The sequence below is a fragment of the Balaenoptera acutorostrata genome, chromosome 2 (assembly GCF_949987535.1).
Source record: "Balaenoptera acutorostrata chromosome 2, mBalAcu1.1, whole genome shotgun sequence".
Classification (NCBI taxonomy): domain Eukaryota; kingdom Metazoa; phylum Chordata; class Mammalia; order Artiodactyla; family Balaenopteridae; genus Balaenoptera; species Balaenoptera acutorostrata.
The window spans coordinates 32,203,680-32,227,828 of NC_080065.1; the positions used below are offsets into that span (position 1 = coordinate 32,203,680).

At 42.9% G+C, this 24,149-nt stretch overlaps 1 protein-coding gene across 2 annotated transcripts in view; it reads right to left on the reverse strand.

Annotated features, from left to right (window-relative positions):
* Window positions 1-24,149, reverse strand: part of PRLR (prolactin receptor) — a 183,838-nt gene that overhangs the window by 133,658 nt on the left and 26,031 nt on the right. Inside the window, exon 1 of one of the 2 annotated variants that reach the window (XM_007192218.2) lies at window positions 6,254-6,373. The exons of the other annotated variant lie outside the window; for it this stretch is intronic. The gene's annotated coding sequence lies outside the window, so the exon portion shown is untranslated. Of the gene's footprint in view, window positions 1-6,253; window positions 6,374-24,149 lie in introns of those variants that run through there. 2 annotated transcript variants of the gene reach the window in all.

Sequence of the window (24,149 nt, forward strand, 5' to 3'; positions counted from 1 at the left end):
CAGCAGCTTGCCTTCTGATATTTCCTCTTATTCTTCTTTACCTGGAATTCATTTGGGGCCACCAGATTTGTTTAGCCATCCACACAAAAGATCAACACACCTTATTTATTTTTTAAAGGGCTCATTCTAATGTGAACTGAGGCGAGCAAACACTTTTATTCACGTCAGCGGCTCCCCCAGGCAGCCTGGGCTCAGCCCATTTATGACATCCTTCGGTAAGCTTCATCTCCAAGGCCCAAGGTGCTGGCCCCATCCCAGCCCCCAGGGCTGAGACATCGACAGTGGGAAGTTTCCTTTTGTGGGTTCATCAGGAAGACAGGGCCTTCTTTGGTTCCTTGCTAAAAGAAATGAGAGTTGCTTTTTTCCCCTCCGGGCTACTTGCATTTTGCAGCATACACAGCTTGGAGAACAGGGAAACAAAAGCACAGACCTCATTAGATCTACACATTCTCATCTTGCACCTGTTAGCCAAGAGTATTATCCAAAATACTCACTTGGTATGGTGTAAGCCCTGACCAAAAAAAATGACACAAGTCGTAAATAATTGGTAAGGCCATACTGGTGCAAACCGGCTGAATTATAACCCTGCCATTCACTAACCTGGGAGTTTTTTATTTATACCTAGCATAATCTAGCATTACTGAGAGCTTCTAAGTGTCAGGCACTGTTTTACAGGCATTAATTCATTTAATTTTCATTGAAAATTCTATTTAGGTGGGGTGATGGGTTAAATTGTCTCCCCCCCCAAATTCATATGTTGAAGTCCTAATCCCCCAGTACCTCAGAAAGTGACCGTATTTAGAGATAGGTTCATTACAGAGGTAATCAAGTAAAAAATGAGGTCATCAGGCAGACTCTAATCCAATATGACTGGTGTCCTTATAAAAATGGGACATTTGGATGTAGACACTCATTTGGAGACGACATCATGTGAAGATGAAGGCAGATATCGGAGTGATGCATCTACAAGCAAAAGAAACACCAAAGATTGCCAGCAAACCACCAGAAACTAGGTGACAGGCATGGAGTAGAGTCTTCCACATAACCCTCAAAAGGAATCAACCTTGCCAACACCTTGATCTCGGGTTACTAGGCTCCAGAACTGTGAGACAATACATTTCTGTTGTTTAAGCCTCTCAGTTAGTGGTACTTCATTATGGCAGGCCTAGCAAACTAGTACAGGTGGGCAACAGAATTATCCCATGTTACATGTGGAAACTGAGGCACAGAGAGGTTAAATGCTTCCCTAATGCCACACAGCTCACAAATGGCAGGTAGCATGCTCCAGAATCTGTCTTCTTACCTACGTTAGAAGGAGGTATTTGCCCACTGCCAGGCTCAGGGACCCAGCTGCCTGGCATATATTCACAGCCTCTTTTGGGAGGACGTTTCCTCTTGGATTAGATGCAGAGACACAATTATCCAGACACTTGTTCTAGCACAGGATGGCAGAATGACATGGGCTGGACTATGGCCTCACTAGGAAGGGTCATGGACCGCCAAGGAGTTCATTTACTTCTTTCTCTTTACTATAGGACTACGCCGAAATTAAGCTTCATTTCAAAGGAAGAGCATTCAACTGTTTAAGACCAAGACAGAATTATTTTTAAATACTGTAATTAAGAAGGCAGATTCTGGAACAAGCTGCCCACCACTTCTTAGCCGTGTTGCACTGGGGAAACACTTACTCTCTCTGTGCCTCAGTTTCCACATGTAACATAGGATCATTATACTGCCCACCTGTGTTGGTTTGCCAGGGCTGCCACACCAAAGTACCACAAACCGAGTGGCTTACACAACAGAAATTTATTTATAGCCTCACAGTTCTGGAGGCTAGCTTTTATCAGGAGGAAATATTTGCATGATGCTGATTTTACATGACTGTAAAACAAAGCATTATAGTCACTGACAGCACCAAAACATTGCAATTAACGAGTGAGCTATTTTCCCGAAAACCTGTTTCGCCAGCTTGCTTTCCCCTGACAGGAAGCCTGAGGTAGACAGGTGTGGACATAGAGACTTCCGAAGAACATCGTTTCCAGATGATGTTATTGCAACAGCCTGCTACGTGTTCTCCGTGCCTCTGGTCTCATTCCTTCCAAACTTATCTCCACATTTCAGCCAGGACTTTCCTTCTGTAAATGGGAATCTGATTGCACGTCTCTCCCATCCACAGTCCTTCTGTAATTTTCCGTAGTCTCAGCATCCTTGCTGGCCTCCAACTCCATCCTTAGCTGCCTCTGCCTTCCGGCCTCAGGTCTCACCCATCTCAGGGTTCCGTCCACTTTACGCCCTAGTTTCCCCATTACCACCTGCTCTCTGGGTGCCTCTGCTCTTGCACTGGGCCCCTTCTGTCAGGAACACATCATCCGGTGCCCTACTCCTCCCAACTTTACCTTCAAGTCTCGGTTCAGGCATTAAGTCCTTGCAAATTCTTCCCAGATCAACCCAGTTGGGTCCCAGACCTTCTCCTGCACACCCACTGCCCTTGGGTCTCTCAGGACCACCGACTTCTTGATACTTGTTATCGCCATTTCTGGTCCATGTGCCAGGGTCACCCATAAGCTTCTTGGGGACAAGGACTGGCTTTCATGTATACTTCCTGTTACACAACTGGTGCTCAATCAACATTTGTTGAGAGAATGAATAATTTGTTGAGAAATGAATAAATGAATGACCCACAGTTTAATATTATAAATAATAAGGGCATGGCTCTGTACTCTGTCATAAGTGTCTATCCCGTTATGTTCCCAGACATTCAAGGGCCCTTGTGAAGGACCTCTGGCCATTCTCAGCTCTGTGCCCTCCTCTCTCCCAACTCCCAGTTTCCTGGGGAGCCTGGACCCCTTGCTGAGACTTTACCTTTGTTATGGGTGGCTATTTAAATGTGCTCCAATGTGGGTGGTTGAGAAATACAGGGTGAGTGGGAAGAAAGGGCATAGACTAAGATAGAAGGAGGTTAAGTCTAAAGAGTGTTCTGGAAAGCTGGGGGGAAAAATTGTGAGTGGGAGGAAGAGAGAGGGGAAGGCTTTGGATTATGAGAGAGTCCTAGTCCCAGGACAGAGTAGGACTGAGCCTAGCACTGCCTCTTCATTTTCTCTCCACTGTTACCAAATGTCAGACTTTGCCCTGAATTTCCACAAGCAGTCCCCCTGATGAAGGCAAACGCATGTAAGCAAGAAAGTAAAATAAAAATTCTGTGCTGGTGAGCACCCAATAGCAGATGCCCTGAGAAAACAGATTGTGGTGAGACGCGGGAACTATCTTTCTCATAGAAATGTTTGGATACAGAGAACTTAGTGGTCATTCTCTGGGGGCCCATATGTGCAAGAAATGCCCCAGGGACTGGCCAGGCTCAGCAGATGGGGCCAGATGCTGGTGTGTTAGGAGAGGCCGGCTGTCCCAACGCTGAGTGAACCTTGGCTCTCCCCTGCTTGCTGTGTTTCTGGCTACCTGGAGGTGTTGGGGCCACTTCTGCTGCCCCATGGGCGAAAGAGCACGGATGCTGATGACTTGAGAACACACAGAATCAACACTGGGCCATCCTCCCCGTGGGTGTGTCCCCCTTCTTCGGGGATTGCCATTTAGGGGGCTTCAAGGTGGGAAGGCATCTCCTTCTCCTTGCATCTCGACCCTCTGCCTCTGATTAACTATTCACCATCACCCTCAACTCCCCCAGTAGAGATGGGGAGCCATATGTATGTCTCTGGATGAGCCCCCCTGTTCAAAACAGGCTTCAGGCCAAGCAGCCCATGTTCTTTCCCTCAGATAAGAAATTCTCGGGAATTCCCTGGTGGTCCAGGGGTTACGACTGCACGCTTCCACTGCAGGGGGCACGGGTTTGATCCCTGGTGAGGGAACTAAGATCCCACGTGCCGTGAGGCGTGGCCAAATAAATAAATAAATAAATAAAATAAACTGCTGTTTCTCAAACATTTAAAAAACAAGAAATTCTCAAGCGTTCTCCACCCTGGTGCTGACTGTGTAAGTCATATGGGCACAAACATGAGTAGTGTATGGACAGATCCCAAGCAAAATACCCTCATCGTCTTCCCAGGCTCATTCACCCCTTTCTTCACAGGAAGAGAAAGTGCTATGGGTACCAAGGAATGCCAGTATCACACCCTGGGAGAGGACCTGATTTTAAGCAGTGACCTTGCACAAGACAAAGGTCTGGTTGGTAAACTCTTTTGCCCCGGGAACACTACCCACGTGGTGAATTCTGACTGGTGAATGGCTATTGATCCTGCAGTTTCTGAGCTGATTTTCCAGCTCCCCTGGAGGGCTATCCCCTTTCACCCAGACTGTTAGCTGCACTCCCTTGGCTGGGCTCCCACAGCTCCCATGCTTGGGCTGCTGCTTTGTGGCACAGACCTTCTCTCCTCCCAAATGTGAACATCTGGAGTGCATGGCTCGTCTTCCTCTCACAGCTGTTTCCTAGCACCTGAATCACCCATTTGGTCTTCCTGTCTCCAGAGCAGTTGTTTGGGCTAATTCTGCTGCCTTGTGATTGGGTTGAAAAGTGAGTGCTTGGAGAGCTGGATTCCGGTCCTTTGGTGAGAGTGCCTTTTTACCTGGGATGTTAGGTTAGCTTGAATCTCCCTTGGTTTTCCTGTCTCCCTACAGCTTGCCTCTGCTTCTGTCCACAGAACATCTGCAGGGGCAGATGGTGGCAAGAGAGACGCATGCTTGGTTGAGGAGGGGAATGTCCCAGGCAAGCTTTGCCCCACCACAGAAAAGGGCTCAGCCGAGCGAGCGGTGAAGACCTGCCTGAGATGACCGGCCAGCCTCAGAAGCTTCAGATCTTCTGGTGTCTGGGCAAACTTGCTCTTTAGGAAAGGTCTTGGAAGGTTTAATGGGTTCAACAAATATTTATTGGATACCTGCATCACACTGGGCTCTCGGGACGAGACTGACATGGTTCCTGCCCTCATGAAGTTTCTGTCTGTAAGAGCAGGAAAGGCCTGGGGAAGGGTCAGTGAGAAGCAAGCTTCTCCCACCGAGCACTAGTCTCAAGAACCTGCCTTAGGCCGGTTCAGGCCTCTGCGCTCATGTTTATTTTCCCACTTCTCCAAACCTTCCTCCTTCTTCCTTCTATCATGTCCTGTGGACCTTGCCGCTTTCTCTGCATCCACCCTTTCCATTGTTTCTGCTTTTTTATCTTACTGAAAAGTCTGCCCAAATGGATAAAAATCCTGTTGCACATCCATACAATGAGAGATTACTTAGCGCTAAAAAGAAATGAGCTATCAAGCTGTGAAAATACATGCAGGAACTTTAAAAAGCATATTGCTAGGTGAAAGAAGCCAGTGTGAAAACCCTACATCCTGTAGGATTCCAACTATATGGGGAAATTCTCTGTGGAAAAGGCAAAACTATAGAGATAGTAAAAAAGGTCATTGGTTGCCAGGGGTTTGGGAGAAAGGAGAAAGGGATGAATGGGTGAAGCACAGGGGATTTTTAGGGCAGTGAAACTATTCTTTATGACACTGTAATTGTGGATACACGACCTTATGCATTTGTCAAAACCATGGACCTGCACAACACAAAGAATGAACCCTAATGTAAACTATGGACTTTAGTTAACACTCACGTATCCATGCTGGTAATTGTAATAACTGTACCACACTAATGCAAGATGTTAATAATAGGGGAATCTGTGCGTAGGGGAGAGGTGGGAAATGGGAATTCACTATATTTTCTGTGCAATTTTTCTGTAAACCTAAGATTGCTCTAAACAAATGAAGTCTGTTAAAAACCAACAAACAGGAAACAAAAACCTCAGCCCAAATCACCAAATTTCTCTTGATCCTCTGGTGCGGCCTCCACTGGGTCTTCACAGTTCACTGCCTGGCCTCTCTCTGCCTCCCAGTGAGATCCGGACTCCCCATCAGTGCAATGCATCCGTGTCTTCGCCATCTTTTGCTCTCCCTTCCCACACCCTCGGGACTGATATGTCATGTGACCAAGCCGCTGTGTCCTCATGCTGCCCTTTTGATCTTCGCTCCCATGCCAGGCCCACACTCTCTCCCTGGAACACCCGGGGTCTAAAGGGGGGCCTTCATGTTGGTTTTTATGTTCACATGCCAGCTCCGCGCTCATCTCTTCTTAAAACAAGAACCTCTCCCTAAGATCTTTGTGCAGCCATTGATACCCTCATCATACTCCATGCCTTCTGGCCATTTCCAATCCCAGAAGAGAAAAACCAAAAGGAAAGACTCAAACCTGACAAAGAGAGCTGGAAGTCTCTCACCTGTGGCCTTCCTGCCGTCTGTCACCCCGCTCCCACTCCCGGCTGGAGCCTGCCGCATCTTTGTTATGTGTCTTAGAGGCCAGTGGCCTGAGATGACATTGTCCTCTACATTTCCTCTCCTGACAAGGAGAGCATTGGGATTCTACCCAGTCATCTTTTTACAACCTGGGAAAAGGCACAACCCACTGTTAATCATTTATTTGCATATTAAAGTACGGAGGGTTGTTAATCATTGTTCAGTTTGGGGATAGGGCAGGCAAGACAATCTCTTGCTAAAAACATGAGGGCACACTTTGTCTCTGCAGGTTTCAAGGGTCAGAGCCTGGGGTCAGGGGAAGGCTTGCTCATGTGTGTCTATTGGGTTTGGCTGGGGGTGAGGGAGAGGACCTTAGTCTTTAACAGGTTCTAAGTGAAAAGTCAATGTTGATTTGGAAGGAAAATACTAATACTCAAGTTTCCAGAAAAGGCAGTCCATTAACTCCTGTGAAACAAAGGCACTGAAAAAGACCAAGAGAATGGCTTGTTCTGAAACCACATTCAACGGTCCCATACTGAGCCCACGCTCCACAGAAAGCCACGCTGAGGAGTCTGAGCTCAATCCTGCAGGCAGTGAGGAGCCTATACGCTTCCTGGGAGGTGACAAGAGTGTGGCAGGATAAAAGGACAGGAAGTGAAGAGAGGAAATTCAATGGAGGAAAATACAAAGGGAATGAAGGAATAGTCCTACTTTCTTAAAGGTTCTCATTCACACGCTGTCTGCCTGCTCAGAAACTGGACACACATAGACAAGGGGGACTCATATACGAGAAGCACATTTGGGGATGTCTAAGGCCAACTGAGACCCTTGAAGGAATCCTCCAAAGACTGGTTTCCCTGGGGAGGAGCACCTCCTCACACCCTTGTTCCTCATACCTTATCTCTTCCTCCCACCAGGAGAAGCCAGCAAGGGGAGCGGTCCCCCCGCAGTGCGGGCCAGCTGAGGCCAAGGGACACCTGCCATGAGCATAGAAGCCTCACTGGCCGTGAGGGTCTTGCTCTAGACTCTTAACTCCCCAGGCTTTGCAGAGAGAGAGAGAGTAGTGCCACGCACTTTGTAGCTCTAGAACCTGGTACATAGTAGTTACTCAGTAAATGCTTAGGGAAGAAATGGCTGTATGACATTTAAGCCACCACTTCAGGATAATCGCCTTCAAACTGCCTAGGCCAACTGTTCTCTTTTTGGATGTCGCAGCACTGGGGATTGTAATGCTCCCATGAGGCTGGGCATGGAAGGGGTGATGTGAAAGGCCTAGATTTCTCTTCCATCTCCTCCACCAGCATAAGAAGATGCTCAGGGCACAGTAAACTGTCACACTGCTGGGAGAATAGCTCCAAGTTTTCTGAAGGAGACACGGCAGGGTTGTGTGATATTTTTAGTAATTCCCTGGATCCCTGAGAGAAAAACAGCAAAGAAAAGGAACCAGATTTTGCTCATTAGAGTAGAAATCTCCAATGTGTTCTGACTGTTCATGCCTCTGGCCACCAAAGGAAGCCATCACAATGGCATTTGAAAGAAGAGAAGTCCTCTGTTCCTCTGAGGAAGTTGCCAATGACTGCCTTACTTGGAAGTTCTTTCAAAATCATACCCTGAAATGTGAAGCTGATTGGGGCTTGGCCTATTGTGCCTGAAGGTGGAGTCTTGAATGGGAGAGAGGAATACTCTCTGCCAGGGGCTTAGAAGGAAAGTCAATGTAGGGCGGGGGGAAGGCTGGGACCCCAGAGAGCAAAGCAGAACAGAGCCGTAGCTGGTGAGGCTCAACTCCTTGAGAAGGCGGTTTCTGCTGAGACGACCCTCCGTCTCCCAGCCTTGCCACGAGCACTGCTCTGCGGGAGGGAGACGTGGACCTCCTGCCTGGGAGCCTGGGCAGCGGCCCACAGACCCTGGCAGGACTCTCCAGCGTGTGTGCAAACAGACTAACTGGAGGCCTGTTAAGACCTCCCCCAGGGAATGGGTCTCAGGGGCCGGGTGTGTAAGTTCCTGGGAACCACTTTCCTCTGACCTCAACATTTTTTTTTTTTAATTCAAGATCGATTAATTTGTCAAGAACTTCAGCCATGATGGGAAATAAAATGTCACAAGTGGGAAAGGAAGAGAGTAAGGCCGGTTCTACCCATGAGCTTTGCTACAGAGTAGCAAATCGTTGGAGGGATTCACAGGCTCATTAGGAGTGTTTGAAGCTACAATCATTTTTTGGTTTTCTTTTTGCTTGCTTTGAACTTAATCAGCCACAGGGCCAACTCCTCCCCTTCTGGCTGCTTCCCCAGGTCAAACTAACTGCCGGGCTTCCCCTTGGGAGGGTTCCCTTGTGGCTCAGATCTGGGAGAGACCGACTCAGGTGAATGATTAGGGTGAATGATTAAGACTCTGCCCAATGCCACCCTTGCTGAATTTGCATAGGTGCCGCCCCTCAGCCGCTCAGCTGCTTCTGTCTGTCACTCGTGACTACAGCTGCTCAGCCCCTCATCACGCCCTTCAGTCTTTGAGGCTGGAGAGACGAACCTACAGGGCGTAAGTCTGGGAGGAGGCTCACAGTAAATCCGCCAACTCACCTGGCACCATCCCTGAGAGCGCTCCGGGGCCTGTGGCGGAGACCCGCCCGCTTTGGGAAGCTTCCGTCGCCAGTGAGCGCGGCTCAGAGCACGCGGTCAATCTGCGGACAGGAGCAAAGCTCCCCGAAGGCAAGGTTCATTCAGGGTTCCCACCCCACTTGGGTTTGCCATCTCGCATCTGCATCTGGCCCCGAGGATGCTCCTCGAGCAGGCAAGGGCACGCGGACAGAGGCTGGTGAGCTAAAGGAGCGCCGCCCGTCCTGGCGAGAGGGAAAACCAGCCTTGGATACCCGCCCTGACGATGGCGGAGCAGTGCAGGGGTGCTGCATTGGAGATGCTGATGGGACCATCGCTCTAGCCAGCCCTTCAATCCCTTTCCAACGTCCTCACCCTCCCCTGGGATCCCCCAGTGACAGGGCAGCCTTTAGGTAGCCCAGCTCTACTTCGGGAATTTGCCAAGGATGGTGAAAACTTTTACACTCCTGCTGCGGACATCTCAGGGACCCTCTGAGAGCAGGAAGGTTGAGAAAACCTTGTGCCAGAGAAGGATTCCCTTGTCTTGCTCAAAGGGTGCTGGCCCCAGGCCCTATCAGAGTGCGGCTTAGCGAAGTTGTCTTACACCTGACAAAGTAAGCAAACAGAGCACTATTATACCGTGCCCTTGACTCTCGGGAGTATTCCTCCAGGTCCTAGGAGGCTGCAAAGCTGGTAACCTTCAATAGGCTTCCTTGGCATTGCACAAAAGGGGTGTTTCTGTGGGATGCTTACAGAAATCTCTTTTTATTTCATCAAACAAACCCTGGCATTTTCAACTTCTTCTCTTTGCCTCTCTCCTTTCTCAAAGATAAGAGCCTGAATTCCTGACTCTGATTTCCTTGCCCCTGCTCTTTAGTCACCTGGCCTTTTAATCTTATTTAATTTAATTCTTTGTTATTTGTGGTTAAGCGGGAGACACTGGTTCTCTAAACAGGAAAATATTTTGCCTGCTGAAAAAAATATTCTTTTGGTTTCTTGCTTCGTATCACTAAGCTCCACCACGCGGTCTTTTTCCTCTCTTTCCTCCCTGCCCCTTCTTTGCCACTGAAAATTATGTAATGCCTACCTGGTTTGGGTTATAAAATTGGTCACTTGGACTGTGTCTACAGCAGCTCTGACTGTGGTGTCCTCAGTGAACTGCAGACACTCTACAGGTAACTTGTTAGTCCGATGATCTGCTTGTGCTGAGAAGCCGGAAACCTTCCCTGCAGCCAGCTGATCTGTCCCCCTTGAAGTCTTCGCTCCTAAATCACAGTCACCATCACAATAACAGCAGCAAAGTTCAAACGAACTGAATATGTGTCGTTTGCCCGTGCCCTGGGTTGTCCCCTCCAGGCTGGGTTCTGGGTTTTCCATAGAGCTGGCCGCAGAGAAAGCAGCGTCCCTTGGCAGGAAGCTCCAGCACTGGAGTAGAGGTTCTTTTTCTCAGAAGCAGGAAAAGTAAGAGAAAATGCACAGAAAAGTAGTCCTAAGCCCACCCCCCAAATTCACCAAAAGTTTCAGAAGGCTCATACAGTTCCCAAGTCAACCGGGCTTTTTCTTCAGTGTAAAGAAATTTCTACAGGAGAAAAAGATCAGCCAAGAGACAGAATTAGATGCAGACCCTCTATCTTTTCTCCCCCTAAGCCAGGCTGTGCACTTTGTGGACATTTTCAACTTAAGATATCCCAGATATGAAAGTGGTTATGACTGTGAGATAGACAACATACCCGGTTGAAAAATGTCATTTTTTCTGAAAGGAAGAGCTGTGATCTATTTCGTTGTACCAAATGGCTAGGAAGAATAATAATTCCCACTAATCTTCTGTGATTAGGGTTATAATAGAAAGGTTTCCAAGGTGTCATTTTTATAGCTATAAATTTACCCTAAAGGGGATGGAATTTCAGAAAACAAAAAAAAGTTTTCTAAAAACTTTTTTCAAAAATTGAAAATAGAAAAAAATCCAACTCATTTAAAATATGTTCTCCCCCTTTACATTTTACCTTTATAGTTCTCTAAATAAAATCTGGTTATTTACATGAGCAATGCATGTAACCTATCTTGATATTCTAAAATGAGGTGATTGTAAACCTGTAAATGAGACCGAAAATTAAGATTTTGTGTATTTCAATTCCCACTACATTTTGCAGCTGCGTTACTCCCCAAAATTCCAAATTTGTACTCCAAGGCATCAAAATTTCCCAGAATATATCTATCATCATAACTAAATAGAAACCCAGGACTGAATGAATATAAGAAAAGCAAAGGCTTTGATAAAGTGTCCAGAAAAAAAAAAAAAAAAAAAAAAGCAGGGGTAGGAGTTGGTCATAGCCCAAAGGGTGGGTGTGAGTTTTAGAAAATGCAGCTCTCTTTCCGGCCAGCATGGTCCTCCAAGCCCTGAGCAAGAAAGGAATGGTAGGGCTGGATGAGGAAAGGGTGGCACTTTGAAGATGGCTGGTTGTTTAGGTGACATGGAATGGATGACATAGGAAGAAGACCAGTGCGAAACTGACTAGCTCTGAGGTCCTGGGCAATTCCTGCAGTCTTCTCCTCTATAAAACGGGAATAAGAATACTTCACGTGGCTATGGTGAGGTTTAGAAATAATATACTTAGTGCACGTGTCCCACTGGAGGCACTTGGTAAATGGCAGCTCTCATGAGAGTCAATGACCCTGAACACAAGAACAAATCAATTCTGTCTCGGCCACAAGCTACCAGGGCCTTCCCTCTGTTTACTCTAGGGCAGAAGAGGTTGCTAGTCATTCTCAGAATATAAAAACCCTCAGGGCAGTGATTTTATCCACCTGGTTTGTTGACGGACAATTGCTTTGCCCAGCAGCCAAAGAGAGGGTGCTCAAAAATATACTCTTTGTAAATGGCAGCTAAATTTCACTCAATGAGTTTCTATACTATAAGGAAAGGGAGATACTCTCATGGACATATTCTGTAAGAACAAAGGTTTTTTTTTTTTTTTTTTTTTTAAAACCAAACTGATCTGGCAGCTGTGGAGAGAATATGGGACTGAGGGAAGAGCCCAGATTTTCTGGGCATTGCTATGAGCTGTCAGGATATTAGGGCTGTAGTCCCAATTCTAACACGAAGAATGATGCCTTGCCTTCGTACCATTCTCTTCAGTTTAGAGAGCCCCTAGGTATGTCTGGCCTGATGGATCCTCCTATGTGAGATATCAGGCCAAATAATACTGATAGGGATAGATTAGGATAATTAAATAGTCAGTTTTTAGAAATCCCAGTAGGGGACTAAGGACAGAAAGGGAATTTCAACAGAGTTTGAGAGACTGTTGTAAGCTAATGACTACTCAAAAGAAGAATCCAGTAACCTAGCAACAATCTACACGACCTTGAAGGAAGACCAGGCATATCCAAGAGCCAGACACACTCAAGCCACAAGCCCTGATAATTAAAACACAAGACAATAGATATGGGGCCTGAGTCTTGTTACGTGAAATCAGAGAGTGAAATCAGAGAGTTAATAGTCCTTGAAGAGTAGCATTTCTGCATGTGGCCAAGACAGAAATATGGGTGAAAGGGGAAAGAAATTAGGTGAAAGGGGACATTATATCAAAACCTGAGATAAATTACCGTATTTTAGTATATGTTACCACACTTTTGCTAATATACGCATGATTTAAATAGCACCATGACAGTCCCGGTTAAACCATATAGGGCCACAGGAGACACTAATGACGTAAGCCTTGACATCTGCTGAAGAATGAGTAAGAAGGTGGTCTTCTCTCCTCCTCAATTTTTCTTTGATTATAAAAATGTAGTCCTCTTCATTCTCAGGGCTGCTATGCTCCCTTGCCAGCCCGCTTGTATCTCTCACAAATGTTCTGTGTTAATAAGCTCATTCTTTGCCTGCGGCTTTGCCTCACGCTGAATTCTTTCTGTGATGAGACAAAAGAACCCGAGCTTCAGTAACAGGTGAGTGGTTTTAATCAAAAGACAGCGGGTTCGAGCCCCCTCCTAGTCAGGGATCATGGGTTCAAGTCCCAATCTGAGTTTTGGCTGGGTTCGAGTCCCATCCGAGAAGGAGCGTGGTTTCAGCAGCAGCCCCATTTTATAATAAGAAGCCGAGAGTCCAAAGGGTTAACAGATTTTCCCAGGATCATACTGATGAATAGAAGCAGAGTTAGAACTCAAACTCAGATCTTTTATCCTTCATAAGACCCTGCCTCTTCTTCCAGATTTTAGCTATATGGTACTAGCAAATTCCATGGCTCAATACCCAGGTCTGGAGATAGATTCAGTCTCTACCAATCTGTACCTTTAAGCAAGTCATTTATGCTCTCTGAAACCCAGTTTCTTCTTTAAATGGGGATAATAATGATAGCCCTCAAAAATTACGAAGAGTAGAAGCAATAATGCATATGAAGTAATTAGTACAGTATCTAGCACATAGCAAATGCTAAAAAATCAGTTATTAATTTTACTATTATCCTTGTTCCAGACTTTGATTCCTGTCCTGGAACTAGGAGGGCAGCCATGGAGTAGAAGACAGAGCACAGGACATGGCATCTGTCGGAACACCAGAGTCTGAGCCCTGGCTGGGCTGCTTCTCAGCCATGTGGTCATGGACATGCCATGTCACTGTGGTGACTTAGTCTCTTCACCTCTGAAAAATGAGGCTATTCATATATACCTAATGGAGGACTTCCCTGTTGGTGCAGTGGTTAAGAATCCGCCTGCCAATGCGGGGGTCATGCGTTCGATCCCTGGTTTGGGAAGATCCCACATGCCACAGAGCAACTAAGCCCGTGTGCCACAACTACTGAGCCTGTGCTCCGGAGCCTGAGAGCTGCAACTACTGAAGCCCACGTGCCTAGAGCCCGTGCTCTTCAACAAGAGAAGCCACTGCAATGAGAAGCCTGCGCACCACAACGAAGAGTAACCCCCGCTCGCTACAACTAGAGAAAGCCCGCATGCAGCAATGAAGACCCAATGCAGCCAAAAATAAATTAATTAAATAAATAAATTAAAAAATATATATATATATACCTCCTGGAGTCGCTGTGAGAATGGAATGAAAAATACAATCCCTTGAAATACTCTGCAAAGGAAAGGTCGTGTGCAGGAGTGAACAGAAATCCAACTACTGCAAACTTTCTCTACTTCTTCTCTATGTTTTAATAATGAAGTATGTTGCCAAAGAACCTTCTATCTCACCAGAGTAGCTGAAGACTTGGATCCATCTTTTGTGACTCAAGGAAGCTGCATAAAACAAAGATATGAGTTCAATCACTCACTCTGCTGGTGCCATCCTGAGGAACTGTAAGGAGAGCGGCATAAGCATAGCAAGCATCGCTTTGGAGCAAGGGAGCAAGATGAAAGAGAGGAAGTGATAATTACCCGGACCAAAAAAGGGTGGAATCTTCAGCAGAGTTGGCACAGGCTAATTATGGGGGGTCATCTCAGCAGTGAAAGAGAAGGGCAGCTAGCACTGATGTGTGCTTGCCTAAGTTAATAGCTGGAGAATGACTAATGAGTACTACAGATGAATCTTTATGGCAAGAGATAAGACCCATGCTGCCTGGAACACAGACAGGCACTAGGGAGTGAGCTCACTTGATTTAGTGTCTACCAAGATGCCTGGGAGCTCTGGCAGTTCTAAGAGGACACTCAGTTCTTAGGGAAACCATTGACTTGGGAGAACACGGCCCATTCTCTTGCAAAACCATGACCCCCAACATATGTAGTTGATCTTTGAGTGAGATTTCTTGTACAAGGAAAGCCAAAGCAGAAAGAAGTTGACTCTTCATTTGAACTCATCTCCAAGTAGAAGACTTCACATCTTTTTTTTCAGGCTCTCCAGCAGGACCTAGCCGAACCATTATCACTACCTCTCAACATTGCAAAAAGAAAACAAACCAACTCTCTTTTCCATCTAGCAGTTACCTCTGCTTTATACAGCCTCCCTAAGGCAACAAGTGCTGGATCCAGTTTGGCAAGTGCTTCTGAGAAATATATCATCCGACCCAGTTGAGAGCTTATATATGGAAGGAAGTCCACCTTTCACGTTTATCTTGTTACTTCTGTCATGTAGCATCACATTGTCTGAAATTTGTCTTGCTATTGGGACACTTTGACTTGTAGCTGCTTCATCAAATGTAAATCGTGTGTCTCCTTCGGACTATGAACAACAAATTCTACGGTAACAAAACAAAAGATAAAATCTCCCCATAGAAAGTAATCCAAATGCCTCATGGCCCCTCCCCTTAAGGAGTTTTTATTATAATTAAAACCAAACAAAGTGTCCACATGTAAACTAAGGGACTATCCGGAGGGCCATTACCAATAAGCATTGGAGACAGAGGACATGGAAAGATGCTGGGTCCTGGGTTTTCGTCTATAATATAATCATAGAAATACTTCTTCATGTTCTACCTTGTAAATATGATCAGAGGATTAATGAAATACTGTTAAAGTTATGTGCCATGTACACACACAGACATATAAATCTATATATCTATATCTATATCTAACTCAAAGTACATGAAAATTTTGGAGGTATAATGATGGACATGAAGATGACAACTACTTCCAAAAAGTGGACTGAATATCTTTTTCCATATGGGATGGGTGAGCATGATAAAACAGAATACTAAGGTCTTGGTGCAGGCCAGTACTTGTAAATTATTTCATACTTTAGAGCTAGAGAAACCTTCTGAGACCATTCTCGTCCAGCCTCAGACATCATGCTCTTGCTCTGCCTTAGCACAAACCTCCAATAGTTATTCAGTCTCTGCTCAAACACTTCAGGGGAAAGGGAGGTGAGTATTTCACTTAGCAGCTGCAGTTATCACAATCCTAGTTAATTTGAAAGCTTTTCTTTAGATTGCTAGATAGGTCCTGCTGTAACAATTCCCATTGTTCTGGTTCTAGCCTTTAAAGCCTCCCTCCTCCCGCACAATAAATCTTTGATGTTGAACTTCCAGCAAATCCTGATTCTTAGTAAGGTATTGAAAAGCTGGGGATACTCAAAACACAGTAGCTGATTTGTAAAAATCACAAAATTTGAGTGATGTTGTAAGAGTATACTTAACATCTGGGCTTCCAAGAAAAATGATATCCTACTCTTCTGGTAAGGGCAAAGTAAGAAGACAGCCCTAAGGCCTGTTTGGATGTTATTAGTATCAACGCATAAAGAGAAACACTTGCAGGACCTGTCTGTCCGGTTCTGACTTCAGCTTACACTCCAATGTCTTTTTTATTCACTCTATGAATATTTAAACAAAACCAAACAACCAGTATTTATTAGGCACATAATATTCTCTCTTAGATTTTTAGCTTTTACCTTTCAGTGTCTTGCATAGTAAGTGCAATTGCAGTATTTGTAACATCTCAGAGGGCTCATCAAATCTGTTAAGATTCCTTTGAGATCTTTCTAGTACTTCTCCGTGCTTAACAGGAAACCAGTTCCAGATATCTGGTTTCATGTAGCCATGAAAGGGTAAGAAAAAGATATCTGGAGACATGACTAGGGATTATCCTTCATTCCTTGACCCTGAGGCCTGTATTATCATAAGCATTAATCCAGCGGTCTCCAACCTTTTTGGCACCAGGGACCAGTTCTGTGGAAGACAATTTTTCCACGGACGGGATGGGGGTGGGGGGGATGGTTCAGGCGGTAATGAGAGTGATGGGGAGCGATGGGGAGCGGCAGATGAAGCTTCGCTCACTCACCTGCCGCTCACCTCCTGCTCTGCAGCCCAGTTCCTAACAGGCCATGGGCCGGTACCAGGGGTTGGGGACCCCTGCATTAATCCTTTCAGTTTCAAAATTGGCCAGTTATCAAAACTGTCCTGGAAGGCAGCCTTTACTTGTAAAAACTAGCATCAGTAGAACACAGACAAATGCATAAAGTTTGCTAGATCAAAGGAAGATAAAGTGTTGTTAAAACTACAGACTGTGCAGTCAGATTGCCTGGGTTCACCTAACTAGTTGTGTGACATTGGACACATTACTTAACTTCTTTATGCTTTAGTTTCCTCATCTGTAAAATGGAGATAATATTAAGAGAACTCACCTATTGCTTCTAACAGGTAATTTATATATTTCCATTGGGTGATCTTTAGTCAAATCCAGGGTGGTGGTCCCTAGCTTTTGGAGGGATGAGTGTAATCTAGCAGAGAAAACTAAGCCTCTGAATCAAGAGACCTGACTTCAAGTCTTCTACTAACTGTGACTCCCCCAAATCACAGATCAAACCACTTAGCACAGTACTCAAAGCTCTTTACCAGCTGACCCCAACCTACTTTTTTAGCCATACTTGCTGTCACTTCCTATTTCTTCTCTTTATGTTCTGCCCATCAGACTACTTGCAGTTGCCCAAAATATTAGGGACATGTGAATCACTGTAAGTTTGTGTGTGCCATTTCCTCGATAGAATCTCCTCCTTACTCTCTTCCTGCTTCTTCAATAAGTGCCCTCACTTCTACCCGTGACTGTATTACAGCTCTGTCCTCCACTAGACTGTGTGCTTCTGGAAGGTAGAGAGTGGTCACCTTTTCATCTTGGTGCCTAGCATAGCATCCAACATGGTGGGCAGGCAAGAGCTGCTTGCAAATGATTGAAAGAATAAATGAATATGTTTTACGAAAGTCTCTTAAGAACGGTGGTCATAATAGGGCTCCTTTCTCCGTTAGAAAAATACATGAGGGCATCACTTTGAATATAAACTCATAATACAAGATATACTAACAATGAAAGCTTGACTAAAGACATGAATGCAGTATAGCCTTAGGCCACTCCTACACTCCTTTGAAAGCCCGAAAAAAACATTCAAGTGGCAATTATTTTATGTGTCCCTGGAAATGTCAGTGGAAGTTTCTCTGTTAATGGAGCATCTGTCTTCTGACAATATGGGGGATGGTGCATAATGACCCCATTCGTGGCTTTGCTCTTAAACACATTATGAATCCCTGATGACTTCTCATTGTCGGCTGTGTCCTGGATAGATCCCGCCCCAAAGGGCAGTGGGGACAGGAGAGGATCTGAGTCAACCACATCTTTCATCTGGCCCTGGAAGGAGCACCAGTTACGAGGCCACCTTGTTGACATGTTGCCTCATATGCTCCCTGGTTTGAGAACAATCCTTTTAGAAAGACTGAGCTGTCCTTTTCAACAGGCAATAGAAAACTCAAAGTAGATTCTTGTGCTATAGAGGTTGGGCTTTTGGCAAAGTATGGTTTAAAAAATTCTTTAGGTACCATCAAATATCTGGTTATGCCAGAGGTGACAGTGGTGACAGAAGATGCCTTGCTCAGCAGGACATTTTCCTGAGGATGTAACTAGCAAGACCCACTAAGTAGAAGAAAAGAGGTGAGAGACCAACATTTCTTGAGCTCCTACCATGGCAAAGTGTCATTAGGTTGTGTCTGAAATCATCACAAGAAGGCAGATAGCATCCTATGGTGCCAAAACTTTGGATCATTCTGCCCATTTGTGGTGTGAAGTACTGTCCACCACTCATGGTGCAGAGGGAAGCAGATACCTACTAAATGATGGTCCAGTGGCTGGAGGTGTTAATGTAGATCTGATGGGGGCTTTGTGCTAGTCTAACACAGCTTTGTTAATAACTTGTCAAACATCTGTGTCAAGACAGCAATAATTTATATGGAGTATTAGTGGGACTAACTTCTTGAATATGGTTTCCTAATAACAAAGATCCTCTCTTCATCTAGTGGGCAAACATGGGAAATTTGAGACTTTACCAAGAGCTCAGAATTGCTGTACTAAATATTTTGGGCAGGTAGTTAATCTTTCTCTCCTTGAACCTTTCTCTTTGTTTGGTATCCTTGGTGTTGTAAGCCAATATTGAGAAAGTTGAGATTGATTTTTCTGAGGGTCATTAAGAGAACAACACAGCTCTTATTTTTATTGGTTGTGATAAGAAAAATCAAGATGAGGACATGCGTGTTTCTTAGAAACACTGTTTTTTGGGACAATGTTTTCATGGTACTTTAGGGAATATATATTTCAAAGGCTAATTGCGTGAAACTTTTCTCTCAAAAGAAGATTGGAAATTAACATTGTTGTCTTACTTCTGGATTAGAAAATTATCCTGGGCTGAGAGTATATAATACATACTCATAAGCAATGATGAAATGCTTAGTTACATTTTGAATCTTATGACTAGGGTAGATCTATTTCCTGAGGGAGCAGGTTTTGGGATTTTTCATTGTACACAGCAGAGGGTACCTACAAAATGCCCATAGAGCTGTGCTGAGATTTAGTCTTAAGTTTCTGAGCCTTTTGGTGTCATTCTTCAGAGACTCTCACCTCCTCAATCTTAGCATCCCCAAGGAACAATGCAATATAATTCCAGAGTCAAAAGCTTTCCTGGTAGACATAAAGGGCATAATTCTAAGAGATTAAAAAATACATTTGCATGAGAGTCAAAAGATTTTTAAACAATATAGGAGACTCTTCCCAATTCCAAAGACTGGACTCACCATTTCCATACATGACAGTGGTAGAGGTCAAAGGAAGAACTTGAATTACTCAGTGTAGAAGACTGTGTCTTACACATCTCTATATGGCTAATTTCTAGAATGTGCCTGATACATCACAGGACCTCAGTGAAGATTAGTTGACTTGAATTCAAGTGTCACTCAGAGATGATAATGCCACATCTTTCCAGACATACACCTAATCACCTTTTTAAGAAAGTAACAAAAATATGATTAACCACCTTCCTCTCACCCCTTTCCCCAGGACATTTGGTCATCTGTAAAAGGGTTTTCTTGGTGAGACAGCACTTGAAAATGCTAAAGACTTCTAGAGGGTTCATTATGTATTTGCCGTTATTTATGTGTATAAAACAGAGAAACATTTTAGTTGTTCATACAAACTTGGATTTGATTAAACTGAAGGTATAGTCAAGATTTGTGGGGGAAATATATAGAATGATAAAATCTTAAAACTGGAAAGAATTTAAAAAGACACTTACTAGATTTCTGGAGAGATGTCCCTATTTTTGATTACTTGTAAAGACATGGGGTGGAGGAGGGGAGAGAAGGAAAACTAAAAAATACCCAAAACCAAGACCTACAGTCAGTCTATAGTCAGAAACTTGAAATGTTAAGATGAACATAACCCATGGCACTGAATTGAGAATCATCATTATTAAGCAACATGTGATTTGCTGCTAGAAACAAAGCCAAACTGTTGGCTTCAAAGAAGGTAGGGAGTGTGTTCGTTCCTTTCCTGAAAACTGTACAGCTATCCCTCTGCTAAATGGAACCATCTTCAACCCAGCCGGGTGCCCTTTCCATATCTGTATAAAAATCTCAATCCCCAGAAATCAATGAAGTTGGATGTTACAAGACTGAGTAGTGGCACAATGAATCCTGGAACACACATTCAATAAGAAAAGGCTACAGGGGAGAAAGGAAGAGTCCATGGAAGAAGGGCCTTCTAAAGATGATGAATTTTTGTGTTCTCTATTTTGAGTGCAGGAGAATAGACAGTGGGGGAAGAGAAGGTCCTAACTGAATACACAGAGCTCTATCAGCGGCATTCTTGTCAGGAGCTGATCTTGAACTAGGACAGGTCATTCTGCCCTCCAGCTGTGGACCAGAAAACTTACAGCCCAGTACATATTGAGCAGGCCAGGAACACACTGCACATGATATGTGTTCACAAATATTGGGTCTAAGGAGATTGATTTTCATTCCTGGATGAATAAACATGAAAAATAAATAGCATAGCTAGTGGAAAAAGTGCATAACAAGGGAACTGAAACATCATCTCAAAGACAATTTTAGAAAACTGCTTCTCACCCTCAGTGGATGTAGAAAAAGGACACTGTGGAAAAGGACAGGTAGCTATTCCGAGATAAAGGGATGAAAGAAGAAAAGGTGCTGGGTGAGATAAAGAGGGATTGTAGGGAAGCAAAAAAGGAATAGCATTAATAATAGTATTAATATGTCCACTGAAGGCAATAAGAGGTAAAACTGACACTATAATAAACAGAATCAGACACTCCCTAAAATATAGAAGCTGTACACATTGTACTCCCTAAAAGGAATAAACGTGGTAAGAGATGGTAGATACATAAAATGGGGAACAGAATCAAATCAGTGTTAATTTGTACTCATGAAAAAGAGAAGAGTTATCACCATGAGATACCACTACATACCCAATAGGACAACTAAAATGAGAGTAACAACACCGTATGGTAGTGGGGCTATAGGACAGCTGAAACTCACATGGCTGGTAGGGGTGTTTTACACAACCACTTTGGAAAACTGTTGGTAGCTTCTTACCAGTTAAACCTATTCCCACCCTTTGCCCTCAAAATTCCACCCCAGGTAATTAGTTATGCAAAAGAAGTGAAAAATATGTCCACAACAACCCTTACAAGAATATTAATAGCTCCAAACTGGAAATAGCCCAGGTATCCACAAAGAGCAACATCAATAAACAAACTGCAGTGTATTCATATAATAGAATTCTACTCAGCAATGAGTGAAATGAATTACTGATATAAGCAATAACACGGACAAATCTCAAAAAACATTAGAAAAAAGTGAAATAAGTCTCATACATAATATTGTAAGATTCCATTTATATGATATGCAGAACAGGCAAAACTAATCTAAGGTGATGGAAATCAGATCAGTGGTTACTTCTGGTCATTCGATTGCCTCGGAAAGAACATGAGGGAATTTTCTGGAATGATGGAAATGTTCTGTATCTTGAAAGAGATGTGGGTTACTCAGATATTTGCACTTGGCAAAACTGCTAAAACTATACACTTTAGAATCTTTGTATTTTATCAGATGTAAATTACATCTCTAAAAAAGCATTCAACTTTTTAAAAATATATTTTAAAAAAGAAAATATTCTTTTCCATCATAGGTTATTACAAAATATTGAATATATTTCCCTGTGCTCTGCAGTAAGTCATTGTTATTTATCTATTTTACATTTACTAGTGTGTATCTCTTAATCCCAAACTCCTAATTTATTCCTATACCCCGTTCCCCTTTGGTAACCATAAATTTGTTTTCTATGTCTGAGTCTGTTTTGTAAATAAGTTCATTTGTATCTTTTTTAAGACACAACATTGTAATTCAACTATACCTCAATTAAAAAAAAAGAAAAAGAGAATAAAGAAAATATAACCAAAGAAATATTCAAAATTATAAAAAAATTTTAAAACACCTTCCCAGTGCTAATGCAAGATCTGACTCTGGAAATTGAATTGATTTGGCAAGTACTATGCAAAATCAGTAAAAATAGCTCACATCTAGATACATTATGATAAAATATTTGAATTAGAATGTAAAACCCATAAAATCCAGGAAGAAAAACTGATGACTAAGAGATAAAAATATGGATAAGCTCAGATTTTTCTACCACATGACTAAATATGAAAGGCAAGAAAGATGGTGAGATAAGAATTTTATACCCAGACAAATCATTATGATGAAATCTGACAGAAATTTGTTCATGCTAACCAAGAGATTAAAAAACATATATATGACCTACTTGCCCTACTTAAAATAATTCTTGAAGACATCTTTTAGCTGCCTGAGAGATGAATTAAAATAAGAAGTCAAAAGTAAGTAACTTGTGTTGTACAATGGCAATAGCTATGGACACAGAAATCAGGTAACCATAGAACTGTCCAGGAATATACTGTAAATGATTACCTGCTGAGCAGGTGAAATAATTCATGAAAGAGAAGTCATGTAATATAAAATACTGACAGTAACTTGAAGAAAATGTTAAATTATTCTTATAAATACTGAGAAAAGTGTTGGAAGGAAGTAAAAATGGATTAAACTTCTCATCTGTGAGGGGGTAATTCAATCACACCATTTCATTCTGAACTTGATTAGAAAAGTGGATGTTCCTGTTTTTGACTTTGGTAAGCATAAAGTATAGGTAGAAACGTTTTGAAAAATCTTAAGTGCAATCATTTGTAGAAATAAAAAAAAGAGAATGACAGTCCTCTAAATTATTGGAAAAAAATAACAGCAAAACCAAACCATAGTCCACATGGCAAAAAGATAGAGATAAGGATGCACAAAATATCAAAAAAAGTAAGATCAAATTAATATAATTTTGACTGTCATAACTGATGTAAATTTCCAAATGAGAGAAGAATACTTCTGAGGTCAAATGAATTCTAGAAATGCTCAAACTCAGTAGAATGTTTCTTTACTGCAGATCTCAGACTCTTAACACATTAATATAAATTATGAACCCCTGAGGGACAGGATTTCATTTGGAGCATTTCCCAAGTTTATTTTATTAGTTCTCACAGAATATACTTTGAACTATGTTAAACAAAGAGGCATTCTTCTTAAAATTGGTATTAAGAGAAGATGCTCACTGTTATCATTATTATTTACTAGAAATTATAATTAATATTGTAAGACATCAAATAGAAATTAGATGCAACTATTAGAAGGAGAAAAATTATCACTATTTACAGACACCATGATTATAAACTCTTACAATCAACTAAAAACTCATAATTAATTACAATGAGTTAAATAGAAAATATACACACATTAGCATAGTATTTTCCTATATTTCAGTAATATCAGAGAGAAGATATGGAAAAAAGATCCATTCATAATGAAAAACTAAAATTATAAAATGCATAATAACCCTAACCCTCCTAAATGTGAGGACCTATATGAAAAAATTTGTAAGGTTTTGACAAGAAATATAAAAGATAATTCAAATAAGTTCAATGCTTCCTGATGGGCTGACTCAATACTAAAATGAATGCCATTTCTTCCACAACTGACCTATGGGTTTATCACATTCCCAATCAAATTACCAATGGGGAATTTTATGTGTGTGTGTGTGCGCGCGCGAGTGTGTGTGTATATGTAAACACACACATACACACATATACATGTATACAGATATGTATTTACCCACACATATGTTATATATATGCATATACTCTTCAAACTTTTCAAAATCATTTTTGAATTTATCTAAGAGAACATACTGGCAAGAGTAGATTTTGAAAGTAAAAAGTGATCAGAGGGTACATGCCCTACTGGTTTAAATGTTTCATAGAACTCAAAACCAGTAGATACAGTGATGCTGTATCTTGGGCCAGTGATGCTGACCCAAGAATGGACATAACAATAAACCTAAATAAATCATTTTGCTTTAGACAGTATGATGTGCATAAGAACATAATATATACAGCTGAAGCACTGCTTGTCAAATGAAAAGGCATGAGTTATATAGCACATTCCCTGCCCATCATCATTACCTCTCTCCTGGACCACGG